General features: G+C 36.9%; 1 pseudogene; it reads right to left on the reverse strand.

Annotated features, from left to right (window-relative positions):
* Nucleotides 1-18,908: 18,908 nt before the first annotated feature.
* On the reverse strand, nucleotides 18,909-19,022 carry LOC118704019 (annotated as a pseudogene).
* Nucleotides 19,023-20,214: the final 1,192 nt, after the last annotated feature.

The following is a 20,214-nucleotide window of genomic DNA, read 5'->3' on the forward strand; positions in this document are numbered from 1 at the left end:
TTTCCCTCCCAAGAAGCATTTGTGTGCCCCCAAATGATAAGGGGAATTGTTTTTGAAGGGCAGAGGTAGTCCTTCAGATTGTACACCTATTATCAGTGGCAGGTGGTTTTTTTTTTCTTTTCTTAAAGACCATTTGGAAGAACATTTGCTTATCTTAACTTGGGCAAGTGAGAATGTTTTATGGAAATTGTGTTTCTACCTTTATCAGTGTTGGCTTACATTGTTACAAATCCTGATGTTTACTGTGGTACAAATAGTCAATACAATCCAGAACCAACTGATCGGAGCTGCTGGGAAGCCTCTGAGTCTTGTCAGAGGTCCCGCTCGGAGGATGTGGGAGTGGCTTCCCTGAAGCCTGAGGCATTCTGTGAAATCTCATAGTCTGGTAAATTTTCATGACACTAAGTGTATCCCCTTTGGTTGAGATAAAAACAATTATAGAAATTCTTTTCAAACAAGAAGTTTCTAAAACTTGTTCTAAAATTTCCTTAAATTAATATGGTAAAAAAAAATTAATTAAAATGTAAAGATAGATAGCACAGTGCTTACTTAGTTGTAAGAAGAAGAATTGCCTTCATTTCTTTCTAAAATTTCAATCTCCTCAAAATTTATAGGTAGAGGGTTGCCAAGTATTCAATAATTGAAGTGTTTCTCACTCAGTGAATAGAATGAAAACTTGTGTGAATGGTACAAGTTTTTGTCTCTCAGGTGTTCAAGTTTTTTTTTGTTTTGTTTGTTTTTTATCTTTTTTGGTCATTCCAAAGGAGAAATAAAATCTTCAGTACACTGATTCCAAAGGTTAGTATTCAAATATTTAATATTTATCAGAACACCCCTACTAAACTCAGTGTACCTAAGTTTCAGGACAGAGGCTGAGTTAAATCTTGTTAAAATTACTTTAAAATAGATTTGTACTGACTAATATTCATTTGTATTTAGTTAAAAAAGACTCCAATTCTGTTGTTAGAAAATCTAATGTTTGGAAATTACAATAAATAAGGAGACATTGTTAACTTAGCCTTAATTTTTAAAGTCTTTAAAAAATGAAAGTATATTATAAAATGCAAATTGGAAAGTTCAACACAGTGCATTCACCTCTGCTTTCTCCTGAAAAACTGCAATAACAAGATAGCAAAGGTATTTTGAAGGTTATAAATAAACAAGGACAGAGAGAATGGAAGAGAGAATTTCAGGAACAAAATGTTGGAAGCTGAAGAACAAATGGAAGAGTGAAAACTGATTTAGCAGATCCCAGAAAGCTGAGTCTTAACCACACACCTTGGGGCCTCCAAAAGGTTGGAGAATTGCTTATTGGATAATCCTGGAAGTGGGGATTGAAGTGAAATTGAGCAACTTTTGGTAGAAACATTTTTAAACTTTATAATATATATAGTTTTCAGAATGGAAGGGAGAGGGAGAGAGAGGCAGAAACATCATTGATAAGAAAGTATCATGAATTGGCTGTCCCCTGCACACCTTCCACTGGGGATCGATCTGGAAAACTTTTTAAAAAGTTACTCCTGGGTTCTCTACTCACTGTTTCTCCCCAGTGCTGGCAGGTTTGCTCTCTAAAGAAGTCTCCAACCTATTTCTGTTCTAAGACACAGAATAGAATTCCACACTGTGCACAGGGGAGTGGAGTGAAGATTTATATGCTCTGCATTGAATCTCTAAGTCTGGCTGTTGGATTCTGTCCTCAAATAGGAATTGAAGAAACCATCTCTGAGGAATCTGATAGGTCCCCCAAGTAAAAACACTGAGTACCCTCAGTGGGTTAATTTAGGCAGACATTACTGAAAAGAACCCACACTTAACACCCATCTGCCTCTACCACCTGCAGACCTCCTAATCAGGAGTTTGTGGCCGAGCCACAAATTTGAGCAGACAGTCAAGGATCACCAAGTGTTTGTGAAAACAGTAACCAAAATAAAGAACTCAATAAATGAAATAAAAGGAAAACAAAGTAACTTGGAAGAAAGTGTTACTATGGAACAAGGAGAAAAACAATGACCAAAACCCAACCACTTTCAAAACAATACAAAATTAAAACAAATATTTTATCCATAAAATAAAATAAGAATGCCAATAAAACAAAGACTTTTATAGAATATAAAATAACTTTTAGAAATTATTTCATAAACAAACACAAATTAAATAAAATAGGTTGAAAATTCCTCCCAGAAAATATAATTAAAAGAAAAATAAAAAGAAGCAAAAAAGAAATACAAAATAGATTTAAAGGACCAATATCTAAGACGTTTAGTGGTCAGAGGGAATGAGAGATGATAATAAAAGAAATAATTCAATCAAATTCTACCTGGGCATATTATTTTGAAATTTCACAAAAAGAAAAAGCTAAAAACTACTTTCATAAAATACTAATGGAAAATGGTATCTAATCTAGAAATCTGTTGTCCAGCTAAAATATGATTTAAATTTGGAAATAGATTAAATCCATTTTCAGAAATGTAAGGTTTTAAGATTTTTAACATCAATGTTTTCTTTTTAGAGGCATTAGGGAAATATGTGCCTTAAATAAGGGAATAAAGCAAGAATCAGAAAATATGGTATCCAGAATTGACATCTATACCAATAATAGAAGAATACCAGGACACTGTCACAGTAATGTCGAACAGCAGGCTGAATGGGGCTACCAGGCCAGCAGTGGGGTTAGTGAGGGATGACCAAATGACTGAAGCAGGCTGTGTGAGGCAGTTGGGGGAGACCAGGTTGGCGGGGGGGAGAGTTAAGGGTAACTAAACCGACCAGGCCAGTAGGCAGAGGTGGTTAAGGGTGATCAGGCAGGCAGCCAGGTGAGCAGTTTGGAGTCAGCAGTCCCAGATTGTGAGCTGGCCTAAACCGGCAGTTGGACTTCCCCTGAGGGATTCTGGATTGGAGTGGTGCAGGCTGAGCTGAGGGGACCCTCCCCACTGCATGAATTTTGTGCATGGGGCCTCTAGTATAATATAAAAAAGAAACAAAAGGAATCTCCTGGGAAAAGCTCAAGGGAATACTTGGTCTTTATAGAAACATATCAGCAGACTCTAGAAGAAACTTTTTCTAGAATATAAATTTGAATATCTAACATGTTTGAATTAATTTACAGATTTAAGTAATGATGGGGGAATAGTTTAAGGATTGATTAATAATGTTATCAGGAAACAAAGCACAAAAAAGTAAGATGGTTATGACAATAGCAATAATAAAATGTTCTGCAGAAGAGGAAAAATAATCATGTTATACTAAATAGTATACAATAGCAGAAAAATAAACATTGATATAATAAAAATTGTTAAAAGAATCAAAAGTGGTTGCCTCTGAAAATCAGGAAGTAGTGGCATGTGGGAAGTCAGAGGCATGCTGTTTTTATTAAAACAAGAGCTATTAACTCTAAACTGTTCATGTATAACATTTACAAAAATAAAACCCAAAATAAAAATAAAGATACTACATACTACAAACATTTTTTAAATAATATAAGAGTATTTGGAATATAAAATTCACAGATACCTCACTGCTTTGTGTCATAATATGGAGTCATTCATTATCTATACATATATATGCACATATATACACACAAATCTATATAACCACATTTATTTTTTTCTAATGAAAAGAAAGTTTCAGTGAACAACCTCAATCATCTAACTTAATTCATAAAATTTTTACATATACATATTCACACTCACAAACTGATACATATATTTAAGAATTATCTTGTGACTTAGAAAAAAAGATATCCAGAAGGAAAAACAAAAGAGAAAGTTTCAAAGTTGCACCAGAGTATGCTGTGTCACACATAAGGCATGAATGCTCAGTGCTTCCCATGAGCTAAGGTTCAGCTGAAATGGCACCTTCTCTGACCTGTCCATCGGAAAGTAGACTGTCGGCGCCCTTAGCTCTTTCTTACCTTTTGCCTTTTGTCACAAATGATTGTCTTCCTGTTCCTTAGCTCTAATCTTCTATTGCCACTGGTAGCTTCCTAGCTTTGGGTCTCACAAATTCAATGTTTTGGAGATACTGCTTGATTATTTCTCTGGTTCCAAGTCCAAGACCAGCTTGGTCAGGTACTTGCTTCTGTGGCTAGGGTTTAGGGAGGAATTTGTTCAACAAAGTGGCTCTTCAGATTTCTGTTTTATATGGAGGAGAAAGACTCTTTGTATAAGAAGGTATTGTATTGGACAGGTACTTCCTCAAGTATTGTCTCCACCAGTATTTATTATTATTGCTTTAGGAACAAATAATGAATAATTATTAACACAATGTATTGGGTCAAAACTGCTGGAGTAAGAAGGGAAATGTATTTGGTAAAGAAGCTGGCCCTTTACATCCTAGGCCAAAGCTGCTCTTTGTATTGATTAACTAATTCCTTTGCTGGGTTTAATTTTTATTCCATATCATTATTTTTAACAAGTAATTTCCATTTTGTCACACGTAAATATGGTAGTTATGGTAATAACTTGATGAACTATTAATCCTCTTTACTAATAAAATTTAGCCAGCACTGCAATCTTCAGATGCATGTTCTAAAGTTCTTAATTCTTAATTTCTGTAGAAATTCCAGTGGAAGGTTCAGTGGATGAATAGTTTTGGAAGAATTAGATTAAAAGAGAATCTGTTTAACAGAGAAAAGATGTGACTGTCGGAAACAGAAAACATCAGGGGAAAAGTGCTTCCTGCCAGTTTAATGGAGCAATAAAATTGTCCAGCACAACTCATTGATTCAGGTATTATCATTGCACATTCTGTAACTGAGCAATGAAGTGTGACAAGAAAGCTTTTAGAAAAACCTTTGTGGGGTTTAGATTATAAATTGAAATATCGACTTACAAATATCAACTCATTTGAGGGCTACTCATCTCACTAAGAAATGATTCATGTGGGTAGCCATGTTCAGACTTGTTGGCATTTCATGATTCAGTTTTTCAAACTGAAAAGACATCGTCCTTTCATCTAAACATATGTCTGTTTATTTATACTTAGTTGCCAGTAGAAAAAAAAACTAACACAGGAAATACTATGACTTAAATATCATAATTTTCTTTAAAGAAAGTTTTATTCTCTGGCCAACTTTGCATTTTATGCTTGATTCCTTTAAAACTAATGGATTAATCTTTAGCTCCTCTTACTTCTGCATAAATGGCGGTCTGATTGCTGATATATTCAGAGTACATATTCTTAATTTAAAATAGGGAACCTAATCATCCTATTTCCCCTGCTTCGGGAGCCTTGCGCTCCTAGCTAACCATTCATCATTGGCCTTTAAATTTCTGTAGGCAAGCAGAAAGGATTTCTTTTCTTTACATTTTCTTAGTATATTTTAACAGAAAAGAAAATGAATAGAAGTGCAAAAGACTCCCTGAGAACTTTTGCGGCCACTGCAATTTAGAAATGTTACTGAATTGGTAAAAAGGTATGAAATAAAAGAAACAAAAGAGTAAGCTAAAGAAACCTGCAGTTTTGCTTTTTAAAATATGTCTGTGATTAACAGGAAACAACTAAGGTTCAGGCTGCCAACCGTGGAGCTTCAGAATCTACTGCTAAGAGCTTCGTTCTCATACATCATCTCACTAACAAAATTGTTAGAGGGTGGTGGCAAGTGCAGACACACCCAATCTCATGCTTAATTAAAGCCAAGTAAATTACAACTGTAATGAATACTGTTTCCAGCTATCAGACTGGCAAGATAAAAAGGTTTGCTGATGTGTACCAGTGTGAGGAAAACAGCTTTCTACCTTCACACACTATTTAGTGGGAATATAAGTTCGTATGACCTTCATAGAGGACATTTTGGCAATATTTCCCAAATTTAGAAGTGCTCATGGTTCTTAGCCTGTATTTTCACTTCTAAAAATTTACTCTTCAGAAAAATATATCTTATATGTACAAGGATCTTCAGTGGGACTTTTCTTTTTGTAAATAAAATAATAAACACCCATCAATAGACTGCTAATTAAATAAATTATGATAAATTTATGATAGGGAAAAATCTGTACCATATGCAAGAGGTATTATTGAGTGCAGGACAATTTGCAAAGGTGGAACACTACTGTTAGGGTCTCCTAAGGAGGAACACATGAGGCCGAAGTGATGAGACATTATGAATTTATTGGGTCAGCTGGATACCAGATGGGCTGAGCCCCCAAATGGTGCCAGCACCCAGGGACTGGGAATTGGAGATTTTAAAGGACTCTAGGCAGGCTTTTTCTGGGTGGAGAATTCTCTGGGCCGGTCTGGATCCTAGGAAGGTCCAGAGGGGAAGGATAATGGTCTAAGCAAGTGGGATGTGGTCTGAGTAAAAGGGAATGTCCATTGTGAAATGACCTAAAGGTCAGTTTCCAAAGGAGGGGTTACCGATTCAATTATTTGGTCAGACCTAACAACTACAACTTATGGTTTTTGTTTTTTTTGTTTGTTTGTTTGTTTTGTTTTTATTTTATATTTTAAAGATTTATAGAAGGCTGATCACAGAATTTTCTTGGGAAGGGAGGCTTCAGGAGAACTGGGTGGTCGGTTTTTATATATCTTTTATATTGTGAAAAAAATTATGTGTATGCATCATTTTCTGCTGAGTTTAAAATTTAAAAACAAAATGGCAAGGGCAATTTCTTGGGCTCATGTTCCTACTGACTCCTGCAGCTCTAACCTGTCACAGATACTCCTAAATGCCCACCAGCAGACTTTGGAGCTGAAGGAAAAGTGAGAAACAGTTGGATGGAGTACATATTGTAACAGACTAACATTAGGATTGATGACATGACCTCACATTTTTTGAATGCTTACCAAGTGCCAGGCTGTGGTCTAAGCATTTTTTATGCAATAACTGTTGAGTCTCACATGGATTCTAGAAAGTGTGTATCATCATCATCTTTGTTTTACAGATGAAGTAAGCATGAGGGGTTGAGAGATTGAGGACCCTGCCCAAGACTACATAATGAAAGGAGTGCCCACAATTTCAATGGCCACCTGCACTACACTCAGCAAAACAGAGAGCTTCCTGCATTTCCATCAGAGCTGCTTGCTCTTTATGACCAATTGGATCCTTTGGCCAATAAAAAGGTACTTTTCTCTGCTCATTCTCAAAAAGGGAGACCAGTTTTGATTCACCATTTGAATTTGCAAATATTTGCAAAGACTGTGTGGACATTATTAAAACTATTTAGTTCCTTGGAAATTGGAAAGCTTAACAAACAAAAGAATGAGTGGAAGCTATTTCAGGCAAAATGCCAAGAGGATAGTGGGTTGTCGACATTACTATAGAAAGACACCATTCAAAAGTCATAATTTCAGAGGAAGATTTAAAAAATGTTGTCTAAGTTGTAAATCTCCATAATAAAATATCACGGCCATGAATATTGAATAATTAAATAAAACATATGAAATATCTACAACTAAATATGTTAAAATTCAAGAAGAAATGGACAAAACCATAGTCACAGCGGCAGATTTTAACACACACCTCTATCTGTCTCTATCACATCAAATGAATCAATACAGCTGCAAAAGGAAGGATTCATGTCCCAGTGGGACAGAGAGGGATGTTGTGATATTTCATCATGATACTCAAAACAGCTGAATTTAAAACTTATGAATTGATTATTTCTGAAATTTTCTATTTTGGGACTGTAGTTGATTTTGGATTAACTGAAACCACAGAAAGCAAAATCTAGGCTAAGCTGGAACTTACTGTAATGTAATGATGGTAATTAAAGTAAAATAAATTTACTGGCTTTAAATGATTTGCAACTCTGTATTTCATAAAACGAGAAAATTTATTTATTGGAAAGTTTACTATTAGAGGGATTTTGACATTAAAGTAACATGGTGAAATTCCTTCCATTAAACACTTTCTTGATGATAGAAAAGGTTATTTTATAAGGTAAGAAAAATATATGAGCATATCATAGGAATTGTGTTCCGATGTAAGCAATAGTAGTATTCTAAGTAAGGCAGAGAAAAGAGACTGTCCTAAGAAAGGAGTCATACCATCAGACACTCAATCACTGATGTAGAAAAGATATACTTGTCTTGTAGTTCTTTCACGCTGATGATGGAACTGGAAGAGTGGAATGTCTTTAATATCCTCCTCCTACAAGCAGGGCCTGATGAAATCATCCCGGAAGATCGAATGACTGACAACCAGGGCAGAGCCCGCTCTGAAGAAGCAGCAGGATGCTGACAGGAGCACAGAAGGACCATGGAGGAAAGAGCACATGTCTTATGATTGTTAAGCAGCAGGATTTCTCCTTCTGTGAATTGTCTGGTTCTAGTCTTAAACCTGTTTTAAAAATTAGGTTATTTCTCTCTTTCTTATGGGTTTACAGAAGTTCTTTATTGATTTATGCTAAAGCTCTAGGCATGTAAGCCAGCTCCTCTATGTTGCGTCTTTCTCAGTTTTAATATTAAAATGCTTGTGTGCTAAAGGACTCTGGGAAGGAGAACCAGAGGGCAAGGTGAGCTGCCCTTGGCAGGATGGGAGGTGGACCCACTTGACAGAGGGGCTGTGCATCAGTTTGTGGACTTTTGTTAGCAGCTGACAGTAAGGGAGATTAACGTGTGGAGAACACCTTTTCAATTAGCCGTGCCTCTGAAGTGGCATCTTGTAGGGAGGGCTCAAGCCCTTGTTGATTGGCTTGTAGGAGTGCTAATATTCTTTCCTATAGATTGCAATCTGACTGGTGTCTCTCTAAAGGACTTAGCTTAGTGCTATATTCGTGATGTACATGATGTAGTGCCAAACACTGAGACTATATTAAATAGACTCAAACTCTTATTTGATATTTTTCGCCATGTTCTGAGGATAGGTGTGATTAACTCACGAAGAAATACAGAATTTCTCCTCTCCTGTTACTGTAGAATTGAAAGAAGACTAAGAAATGAATCCTTGTTTTAATTTCTCTCTAGTGCCCATCGGTGTGTCTCTCTGTCTACCTGCCTCTTTCTCTCTTTCACACACGTACATTCACATGTGCACACAGAATGTAGCTTCTCTTTTATTTCCTGAAGACATTCCTGTCTCTTAAAGTTAGTCTTGACCTACTTTGAGACCCATGAGAGGAGCACTGTTGTATAGTAAAAGGAGCCCAGGTTTTTTTGTTTTGTTTTAAATATATTTTATTGATTTTTTTTTTTTTTACAGAGAGGAAAGGAGAGGGATAGAGAACCAGAAACATCAATGAAAGAGAAACATCGATTCAGCTGCCCCCGGCACATTACCCACTGGGGACGTGCCCACAATCAAGGTACATGTCCCGGACCGGAATTGAACCTGGGATCCTTGAGTCCGCAGGCTGACAGTCTATCCACTGAGCCAAACCAGCCAGGTGTTGACAAATAAACATAGTTTTGAACCCTGGCTCTGCCACTCAGCTACAATATATGACATGCAAGTTACACAAACTTTTTTGAACTTTGGTTCTCTGAAACTCCAATATTTGCTACCCCTCATGGAACATCTCCCACATGACTTGCTTTAACCAATAGAATGCAGACAGACGCTTTAAGAGCCACTCGTGGTGCCACCATTGATCTTTTCCTCTGTCACAAGATTGGTATGCTCCAGATAGGGCTTGTTTCTTCAGCTTTGGTCCAGAAAAACAGAGGACACAGAACACAGATGTCATTAAGCCACAGGGAGATCTGTAATGTGAGCAGGAAATAAACCCTTATTGCCGTAAACCACTAATCACATGCAGTAACGTAGCCTACAGTGATTTATACATTTCCTCATGTGTAGAATGGATATAGTGTTAGCTATTCTGTAAAGCTAATGTAAAACAGAGTGAAATAATTTACATGAGAGCTCAGCAATTGGGAGTCAGCACAGGCTTTGGAGAGGGCAGTTTAAAACTTTTGAGGGCTGGAAAGGAGGGATAGCTGGAGCCCCTCCTTCACTGGTTTTGCAGGTGCTTCTTCTAGAGGGCCTCTATGCTAAATCCCAGGAATGAGAGAATGAATAGGACCTGGGCACACCCAAAACTTCTTTGACCTTAAACCCCCCTTTGGAAATAAATAAATGTGCTGTGTTGTCTGTGGTGGGTGTTGACTGTCCCCCACCTGGATTCCAGCTTGAATCTATTTCTGCCTCTTGGTCTCTTTTTTTACTTTAATTTCTTAATCCCCAGCTCTTCCCACTCAGGAACCTGTCATTTTCCATGCGGGTCTCAGAAAATAGAGAACAGCCCCCCACCCCCACCCCTCCCACAGCTTCTAATCAAATAATGACACTTATTTCCCAAATAACTGCTTTCTCCCTTTCTGGGAAAGCATCTACACGTAATTCAAGTCACAGTTCTAATTTCACATCCTCTCTAAATTGTACCCAATCCTCTGTTCCTATGCAAAATCAATGACATCTCTATAGCCATAACGACATGTTATAAATGTTTACATGCTGAATTTCCCACTAGACTGTGCAGGCCTTTGGGGTAGAAATTGATTTTTATATTCAAACATCCAAAAGCAATGGGATAGGTAGAAATTATAGTGCTGCCTCATTATGGAAACAATTTTAATTTATGCCAACAAACACAACAAAATTTGGTATGACTCTATTATCTTGTACCATAACAAACACATCCAGTAATATGTATTCAAATGATCAGGTTTATGTTATAACAGAATGGAGCAAACGCTGCACATAAAAAGGATGCCTTAGAATTTTTCACCCTCCTTTTTCTCTTCATCACTGGAATTAGAAGCAGAATGGTTTGAATGTCATAATATCTGTATGCAAACTTTCCTTTGGTCCTTTTTCAGTCTACTGCAGGGGTTCTCACAGTGTATTCTGTATTAGAATGTCTGTACTGTGTCTGTCCTGGGCTTTCAAAGAAAAATCTTAAGCAACTTCATTGAGGTAAAATGACATGCAATGAACTACACAGATTTAAAATTTACAATTTGAAGAGTTCTGATATCTGGATATATTCATGAGACCATTACCATAATCAAGGTAGTGAAATATTTATTATATCCAGGAGGTTTTTTTTTTTTTTCTGTTCTGTGATAATTTCACCCCAATTCCTCCTCATTGGCCCTTTCATCCCCAGAGAACCACAAACCTGCTTTCTCTTTTATAAATTAGTTTTTTTTTTTTCTAGAGCTTTATATAAATGGAATGACACTGAGTATTCTTGTTTTATTTATTTTAATTTTTTTGGCTTCTTTCATTCAGTATTATTATTTTGAGATGAATATTGGGTTATTCCTACTTTGGGGCTATAGCAAAAAAAAAAAAAAAAAAAGGTTTGAACATTTATGTACATGTCTTTGTGTAAGCATATGTTTTTATTTATCTTGAGAAAGTACCAAGGAATGGAAGGGCTAGATCATATTAGAAGTTTATATTTAACTTTTTAAGAATCTGCCAAAGCATTTCCAAAGTGTTTGACTAATATTATACATTCTACCAGCAGTGTACAAAAGTGCCCGTGGTCTTCATCCTTGTCAACACTTGTATATATGGTCAGTCTTTTAAAGGGTAGTCATTTTTTGAAGTACAAATCCCATTATAATTATAATTTGCCTTTCTTTAAAAAATAACAATGTTTGACATCTTTTCATATGCTTACTTGTTTGAAGAAGTGTCTGTTCAAATATTTTTCACATGTTTGTTGTATTATTTATTATTTGCCTCTCCACTCTTTTAGATCTACTCTATTTTCACTCAGAAATGTTTTGCAGTTTTTGGTGAATAGGTACTTTAAAGTTTTTGTTATTTTAAATAATATTATTTTTTTAATTTTAATATCCAATGCCTATTGATAATATATACAGAAATAAAATTATCCCCTAGATATTGAGATTTATAACTTTTCTTGATTCTGTCTAAGAACCAGTCATAGTTTCACTGATATCTAGCCTGGCAAGAAGGGACAGGCAGCGTTCTCCTGTCATGCGTGAGTTTCAGGAATTGTTCTCTCTTATCCTTACAGATGGTTCTGTCCCTGGCTTTGAGTTGTTTCCTGACATGCATGTCCTGATCTGAACTCTCCTGGGTACTTAAGAGGCACCTTCTGCAGCTCTCCCTGCTCTTTTTCTGTGGAGCTCACTTCTCTCCAGCACTCTGTCTTAAAAAGAACTACATCCTCCTGGTCTCTATAGACTCTCAACTCCATCTCTTCACCTCAAGGAATCCACCAGGCTCTCCCCAAGAGGAGTCATGGAGGATGACTCCTCCTTGTCATCATCTGGAAGCTCTCTCCAGGCAGTAAGCTAGGCAGTGATAAGGATCACTTCATTTGTTTCCCCTCCTCAGGGATCACTGTTTTACTTTGATGTCTTGAGTCCTAAAGTCCATTGTTTCAAATTTGTTGTCTGATTTTGGGATTGTTTAATTCAACAGTGTAAATTATATCTTGGAAGTCCTTTTTCCAAGATTGCAGAAATCCTTACAAGATAATTATTTTATTTTATTTTATTTTTTTTTTTTTTTTACAGAGAGGAAGGGAAAGGGATGGAGAGCCAGAAATATCAATGAGAGAAACATCGACAGCTGCCTCCTGCACATCCCCCACCGGGGATGTGTCCGCAACCAATGTACATGCCCTTGACCAGACTCGAACCTGGGATCTTTCAATCTACAAACTGACACTCTATCCACTGAGCCAAACTGGTTTTGGCTAGTTTTTATTATATGATTTTCTTTTTTTAGCTTATTAAATTAAATCTAGAAATGTTAATTGATTTGAACTCAGATTTTGTTGCCAGTAAATAAAACTTAGCTAGGAAAATCTAAGCCTAGAAATCACAACTCCGTCTTTAGTCCATGCAGTCAATCTCCAACAAACTAGTTTACAAAATTTGCATGTAGTCATATGTATGTTTCGGCACATATGCACAACTATACCAGTTTCTGATACATGGTCACTTAATCCCCTTAGATGCCAGTAGGAAATAGTGAGTGCAATAATAAGATTTTTGGCAAAGAAGATCCTGTCTGCATGCCTGCTGATACTTCAGTGCAGATTTGCCATTGTGTGTTAGGAAGCTAACAGATCTAAGCTTTTCCAACTCAAATCATACAAAGCTGTCAGCTGTCAGCTGTGAACTATATGTTTATGTTGCATCAGATATATCCTAGAAGGTAAAAATGTACACCCATAAACCATAATTTTTATACAGTGATAATGCTTAAATTAACACATAGGAAGATTTAATTTCACTTACATATTTTAACCTTATGAGGAATTATGTCTGGAAGATTTTTTGGTGAAAACTATGTTGTAGATTGATCATTCTAAAAGTAAAGTTGGCTTATTTTTACCTGTTATTGACAAATACATAATATTAATTGCTTTCATCTGGCAAAAGCCTTTAGTGCTGAATTAAATGCACAGGGAAGGGCAAAAGTAGGTCTGCAGTTGTTTGTATGGAAAATAGTATAATAATTCTATATATTATAATAAAAGGCTTAAATGCAAATCAACTGAATGGCAAATGACTGGACACTCACTGACCGCCAGGGGGCAGATGCTCAACATAGGAGCTGCTCTCTGGTAGTCAGTGCACTCCCACAGGGGGAGCACCCCTCAGCCCAAAGGTGGGCTCACAGTTGGTTAGCACAGTGGTGGTGGTGGGAGCATCTCCTGGCTTTGTGGCAGCTAAGGACCCTCAGGGGATATCTGCTTGCTGGCTTAGGCCCACTCCCAAAACAGACGTAAGCTGGCAGGTGGACATCCCCAAGGGCTCCTGGACTATGAGAGGGCACAGGCTGGGCTGAGGGACTCCCCCAGTGCATGAATGTCTTGTACTCGGCCTCTAGTCTTTCTATATAAAAGGCTAATATGCTAAGTGTTCCTCCTACCTTCCAACCAGTAGCTATGATGTGCGCTGACCACCAGAAGGCAGATGCTCAATGCAGGAGCTGCCATGATGTGCACTGGCTGGTTTCCAGGGACCTTGTGCCCACAAACCAACATTTGGCTTCCCCCAAGTGCGACACAGGCCCTGCCACCACCCATAGTGACACTCCACCAAATCATAGCCAACGCTGCCAAGACCCCATGGTGCAAAATGCCCGCAGCTCAGCCCACCCTGAAAATGGTCGCTATGGGCACAGGGTAACGATGTTCTGGCTACCTCTTTTTAATGACTAGCCTTCTTGGAGTTTCTTCAGCCCAGGAACACAGGTGGAGACATTTTACACTTTAACCAAATGACTGTGAAGCATTTTCCCATGTTTCATCTCATTTGATCCTCACAGAAGTCCTGAAGTAGGGAGATAGCAGACTTGGTAGACCTTTTTTTTTTCTTCCTCATTAGCTAGAAAATGGAGATTTAGAGATCTTAGAAACTTGACCTGACTGAAAAGAAGTAAGAGATGGTGGACCTTGAAAATGACTTCAGGCTTTCTCACCGCTCAGAATACAGTCAAACAGTGCTGCAGTTAAATATTTTACCCTTTGCTCTCCCTGCATGATCTATAATAATATTCTGCTTCATGTTGATATTTACTGCTGTATTGCTGACAATTACCTGAAAGAGAAGTTGGGGTGCTTCACTGGGCTGGAGGAAGTTTAATTAAATCAGAAAGCAGGTCTAATTAAGCAAGTTTATTCTATATCTATAAGAGTCTAAGTTGGATACATATAAAGCTCTCACTGGCACCAATTGCACATGTGTTTTCCATCTGTCATTGTTGATCATGAATTTGACACTTCTGTTGGGACAGATTTTGACACATATTATAGAGAAAGGGCAAATAGCAATATTAAATTTTTTCTTCTAATTAATTTCCTTTCCATGTGTATAAATTCATGCACCTGGCCACTAGTTAATAAATACTAATACAAGAATAAAGTCTGTGTTTTGCATATGAACAACCTAGTTTTGTCATACCCGGTATTGTTGGAAAGTTTTGGGCAACTGATATATACAGTATACTCAAAATATATTTACTGAAAAAATGGATACTTCAATGCTTCTTCAAGCCTCTGACTATATTTTTTATTCTTTCATTTTAATTTTACAAATATTCACTAAGTTATTTTTAAGTACCAGACACTGAAGAAGACACAGCATTTCAGTTGCTACATTTGAGGAATGGATGACATTAGCCCCAGGGCACATACTATAAGTGTAAGGTGGTTTGTGTAAGGTTAATACATAAAAGTAAAAATAAAAATTCCAAAGGGACTGGTCACCTCAACATCGGGGAAAATTTGTGAAAATAAACAAGACATTGAAGAAGGATTTAGAAACATAGATTATGTTTTTGTAGGTGGAAATAGGCATCAAGGGAATTGGAAGCAGGAGAATAACGTGTACAAAGATAGGCCTGCTTAGCTAATAAAAATGTTCCATTTACCTGGTGACCTGGGAAACTGCAGAAAGAGTCGAAGGATAAAGCTGGAGTGGCAGGGAGGATAAAGTGGCAGTTTTATTGTTCGCAGCCATGAAAACCAGCAGGATGAGTTTGTACTTAATGCCATTAGTCAGTTGGAAGCCATTCGCTTATTTTAGTAGGAATTTAGTGTGTGACTGAAGCTACAAATCAGTGTAAACTGACACTGAACGTTGGAAAGAAGTGGGCAGTGAGAAGAGGTGTGGAAGCCCAATTAGGGCCTAAGTGAAATAATTCTGTGAATAAGTAGTTGATGTACAAGATGGGGAGAGTAGTAAAGGCATTTCAGAGGTAAAAATTTAAAATATCTGGCAACCAGTTAAACACGGGTTGTTAAACTGAAAGGGAATGAAGCGGTTTTTCTACAGAGAAGGAATTTTACAAATGTACTCAATTTGTTTTTAGCTAAGGTTTCCAAACAAGAAACCGCAGAATACTGAAGGTGAAGAAGTGTGTGTGAGTGCAGGGTAGTCTCAATGCAAACTGTGTTCTTCAAAGCTGCACACAGAAAGTGAGGCCAGACAAGTTAAGCTAACACAACAGAGTAAATAAAGTTTTGAAAATTACTCTCTTTAGTAGTTCCTATCTATCCATTTATTTCACAGTAATGATTTTGAACTGGAGTAGGCCAATTAGTAATGGCTAGTGGAGTAGGCACACTGCTAATGGAATAGTGGAGTAGACATTCTCCACTGTTAATGGAATCTGGGAATCCAGGGAGAAAGTTAATAAAATGATTACTATCAAGAAAATCCCCCTTGATTCTGATTGCATTTAAGCCACCAAAACAAAACAAAGAAAGAAAGGGAGTTGCAGATATTTGTAGCAAACCTAACAAGAAATAGTGTAAAGAACAATGTATGTTTCAAAAGGTCATCTTTAAGTCTATTTAGTGCAAGGTCCAAATAAAACTATGCAGACACCTAGACCTTTGCTGAATTAACAAGAGCTAACAGACATCTGCTACGGATGCTCAGACATTTTTTAATTCCCATCGTTGCTTTTGAAGATTGCTTTCTTCTTAAACATTTTTGCATAGGCACATTGCCTTTCTCATGCTGAATGTGAACCCAACATTGTCTCTTAGAATTGTTCCTGGTTTCAAATGTGTTATCCCATACCCAACCATCACCGTGTTTTCACCACTTTCAATTATTTTATTTTTACTTTTTTCTCTCAATAAAATATATCTCTTCTTACCCAAACTTTTTTTACTCCCACAGAATTTTTGACATATCTGAAATGATAGATATTTGTTCATAAAATACAACAGCAAACACACTAGACTGGCAAGTACCATGACAGATAAGCACTAGAATGACTGCACAGGATGCTAATGTCCTCTGCTGTTTGTGTGCAGAAATGTAACAATTTCTCCTCTGCCTGCACAAGTCAGAAGGCTGTTAAGTTCATGAATACAGGGGATTTGTACATTCTGTGGCTCCGGGCCTTCTATCACCTAGGTAAATACTGGAATCAAGCCTTTCTTTTCTTCCTTGTGGGTCAACCATGACCTTGTAAATTTAAGGACCTCAAGACTTTTTGCTGTTGTTGTTAAGAGAAGAGGCAGGCTCAATATGATGAATACTTCATTAATGTTTGAACAATGTTTGAATTCCCCTATCTGAGAAAAATCACAAGAAACATTCAGGAAAAGATTCTTACTAGGGAACTTCTTGGTGAGAAAATGCACATAGCTCACAGCTCACCAGCCTCTCTTGTGGTATTTTATTCAAGGAGATCCCAGGATTTGGGGCCTTTGCCAGGCTCTAGTAGGTGCCATGTGAGAGTGGGTTGGGGACCGGCTTCTTACCTCCACGAGTCTATGCTGGGACAGACCTGTGCTGTCACAACACTTCCTACCCAGGAAAAAAAAGCAGGTATCTCCCTGATTTGTATTCCTCTTTGGGCAGTCCTTTTAGTCTCCGCTCTGACTAAGCTTTACCTTTGTTAAAATTTGCACTGGTTCTTGATGTGCAAAGGAAAAGAGAATTTAGAGGGAACTTCTGGGTCTTAAAAGGCATCAATTGGAATTCTAGAAATTAAATGACAACAGCAACAAAAAAACAAACAAACAGGCAAATCGTGAAGCTGAAAATTACTCAAAATAAATAGATTAGTCCGAATACAATAGAGTATTGATTAATTGTCCTTTGTTCTTGCAAGCAAAATTTTACAAAGTTGGTTTTGTATTTGGATCAATGGAAGTTGCATTGGTCGAGTCTAGTATTATTGATGGTTTCAGAGAATTGGGTGAGACTCATGATTTAATCAGATTTTATTTTCCTTATTAAGCTAAATAAAAATGTAAGAAAACATTTCTTTTATAAACACTCAGATAGTTAATACACAACAAAGGCACTAGGAGGATCTATGTAAAAATTAAAAATTGGCCCAGCCAGTTTGGCTCAGGGGATAGAGCATCAGCCTATAGACCAAAGGGTCCTGATTCAACTCCAGTAAAGGGCACATACATGCCTGGGTTTGGGGCTTAATCCCCAGAGGGGCATGCAAGAGGTAGCTGATCAATGATTCTCTCTCATTATTGATGTTCCTATCTCTCTCTCTCTCTCTCTCCCTTCCTCTCTGAAAACAATAAAATTATATTTAAAACACAAAAAATTATCTAGATAAAAATTCCATTTCCTAAATCATATATACTGGGTAAATTTTGAACAACAAGTAACATATTGATAATGGCTAACATCTGCAAGCCAAAGAATTATGTGTAGTTGTGGCACTGCTTTGGTTAATACCTATATTTTTAAATTTTAATTTTTCTTTATTGATTAAGTATTATATGTGTCCTTTTTTATTTATTTATTTATTTATTTATTTATTTACTTATTTATTTTAAATAAATCTTTATTGTTCCTCATTTTTTCCCCCCTCCATTGCTTCCCTCCACCAGGTTTATTCCCCCTTTTACCCCCCCCCCACTAGTAAATATATGTTTATGATTTTGTAAAACTGTCTGGATTTTAAACAGGAATTCTCAACAGAGGATGATTTTGATCTCCCCTGCCCCCTGCAAGAAACAGTATGTAGAAACATTTTTGGTTGTCACAATTGGCGGGTGGAGGTGGTGCTGGTGGTGATTGCTATTGACATCATGTGGGTAAAGGCAAGAGATTCTTGAAAATGCACTACAGAGCATAAGAAAGCCACCTGCCCCCAACAAATAATTATATAGCCCCAAATATTAGTCAATTAAAAAAAAATCATCTCATTGTCCTTCAGCATGTTTACCAGTTCATGTATTCTGCTATTCCTAATCTGGAGTTCCGTTAAGTATTATCCAGTATTTTTATTCTACATTAGGCTACTTTTGTGGTAAAAGTATAAAAGTACTTCCAAAAGTTCATCCCTTACATGTAAAATCATTGCCTACTACATCATAAATGTACCTTTTGTTTTATTTTAGCTCTGCATTAACATTTTAATACAAACAGCTTAATAGGCCGGTTATCCATAAAAAATACATTCTAAATTGACAACAGAATGCTTCTGCCTCCCATAAGTTGGAATATCAAGTTAATACTTTTTATTTTATTTTAATTTTTGTTATTTTCTGTTTAGCCATTTCATATAGAAGGAGGACACACACAAATCCTCCCCCTTCAGATCATGGCAATGCTGATCTATCCCACAAGCATAGCCACTGGAATCTATTGGGTCAAGTTAATACCTTTTATTAGAAGGAAATCTCAAGTATTTAAATCAAGATTCCGAGCTCTAAGGCATGACTTTCTTTCAACAACAGCTCATTTGCTCTGGCTTTCGCAGCTGTATAGAATAGGCATTAGTATCCTTAAACTTGGACAGAAGGTGAACTTTTACCCAGTGGTTGCATAATGACTGAGCATACTGTTCCTCCTCTCCAGGCCTCCCATTTCACAAAGGGGCCATTTTAGATGTGCTCCTACCTGGTAGTGGGAGTGCAGCGGGGGCCTGTGAGTGGGTGTGAATAATCTTTCTGTGGGTTGAGTTGTACCCAAGAACAAATAAGACCTGAGCCTCAGAATGCAGCCTCTGTGCTCTTTTAAAAGGAGTTTTATTTATCTTTAGGTTAAATAACATTCTAGAAATGTAAGCCAGGTCCCGAGGTACATGGTGCAGTAGTCAGGAAAGATTGCACAAAAGCAAAGCTTGTGTTAGGCATGTTGTGTGCCCAGGATTCTATGGACATTCCAGTATCACGTGGATTAAAAAAAAATTGGTGTTCCAGAAATACTGTAACTTTTTGAGGGACCATAAATGTTATGTATCTAGAAGTATAAATGTAAATTCATAGCAAACATTGCTGGTCTGTTAAAAGGTCAACAGAATTACTGCCCCCAACTCTGCCACCTCTTTGTCCTTAGGATCAAAGACCACTACTATGTATTGACATTTAAAAAATGAATGTGACAATAATTTATTTCTTTACTGTCCTCTGAGTGTTCTATGGGGAAAACTAGTTGTCTAGGTTTCTATCTTTTGATTCATGATGCAGCATTCACATTGCAATTGTATTCCTTTTTGTTCTATTTATTCAGTCAATGAGGAGATCGAAATATAACCTCAGAGATATCAGATTCGCTATAAAATGCACTTAGGGCTAAAATATTTCATTGTTATTTGTGGAGAAATAAGGCAGATACAATCAAATTTCAAACTATGTGTATAAAATTGAAAATATAATGCAGGCATTGCTTTTCAATTATAGGTCATTGTATTTTTCAAACTCATTCAAGATATGGTAAGGGTTTTAATAAAACCAAGCCTGACTTATTTGCCTGAAATAAATATAGATTTAGTCTTATATATGATTAGTTAGTTTTCTTATTGTCCTTCTTAAGAACAATAGTTTCAAAATCAAGCTCATTGTC

Source organism: Pipistrellus kuhlii, unplaced genomic scaffold (genome assembly GCF_014108245.1).
Source record: "Pipistrellus kuhlii isolate mPipKuh1 unplaced genomic scaffold, mPipKuh1.p scaffold_m20_p_4, whole genome shotgun sequence".
NCBI lineage: Eukaryota > Metazoa > Chordata > Mammalia > Chiroptera > Vespertilionidae > Pipistrellus > Pipistrellus kuhlii.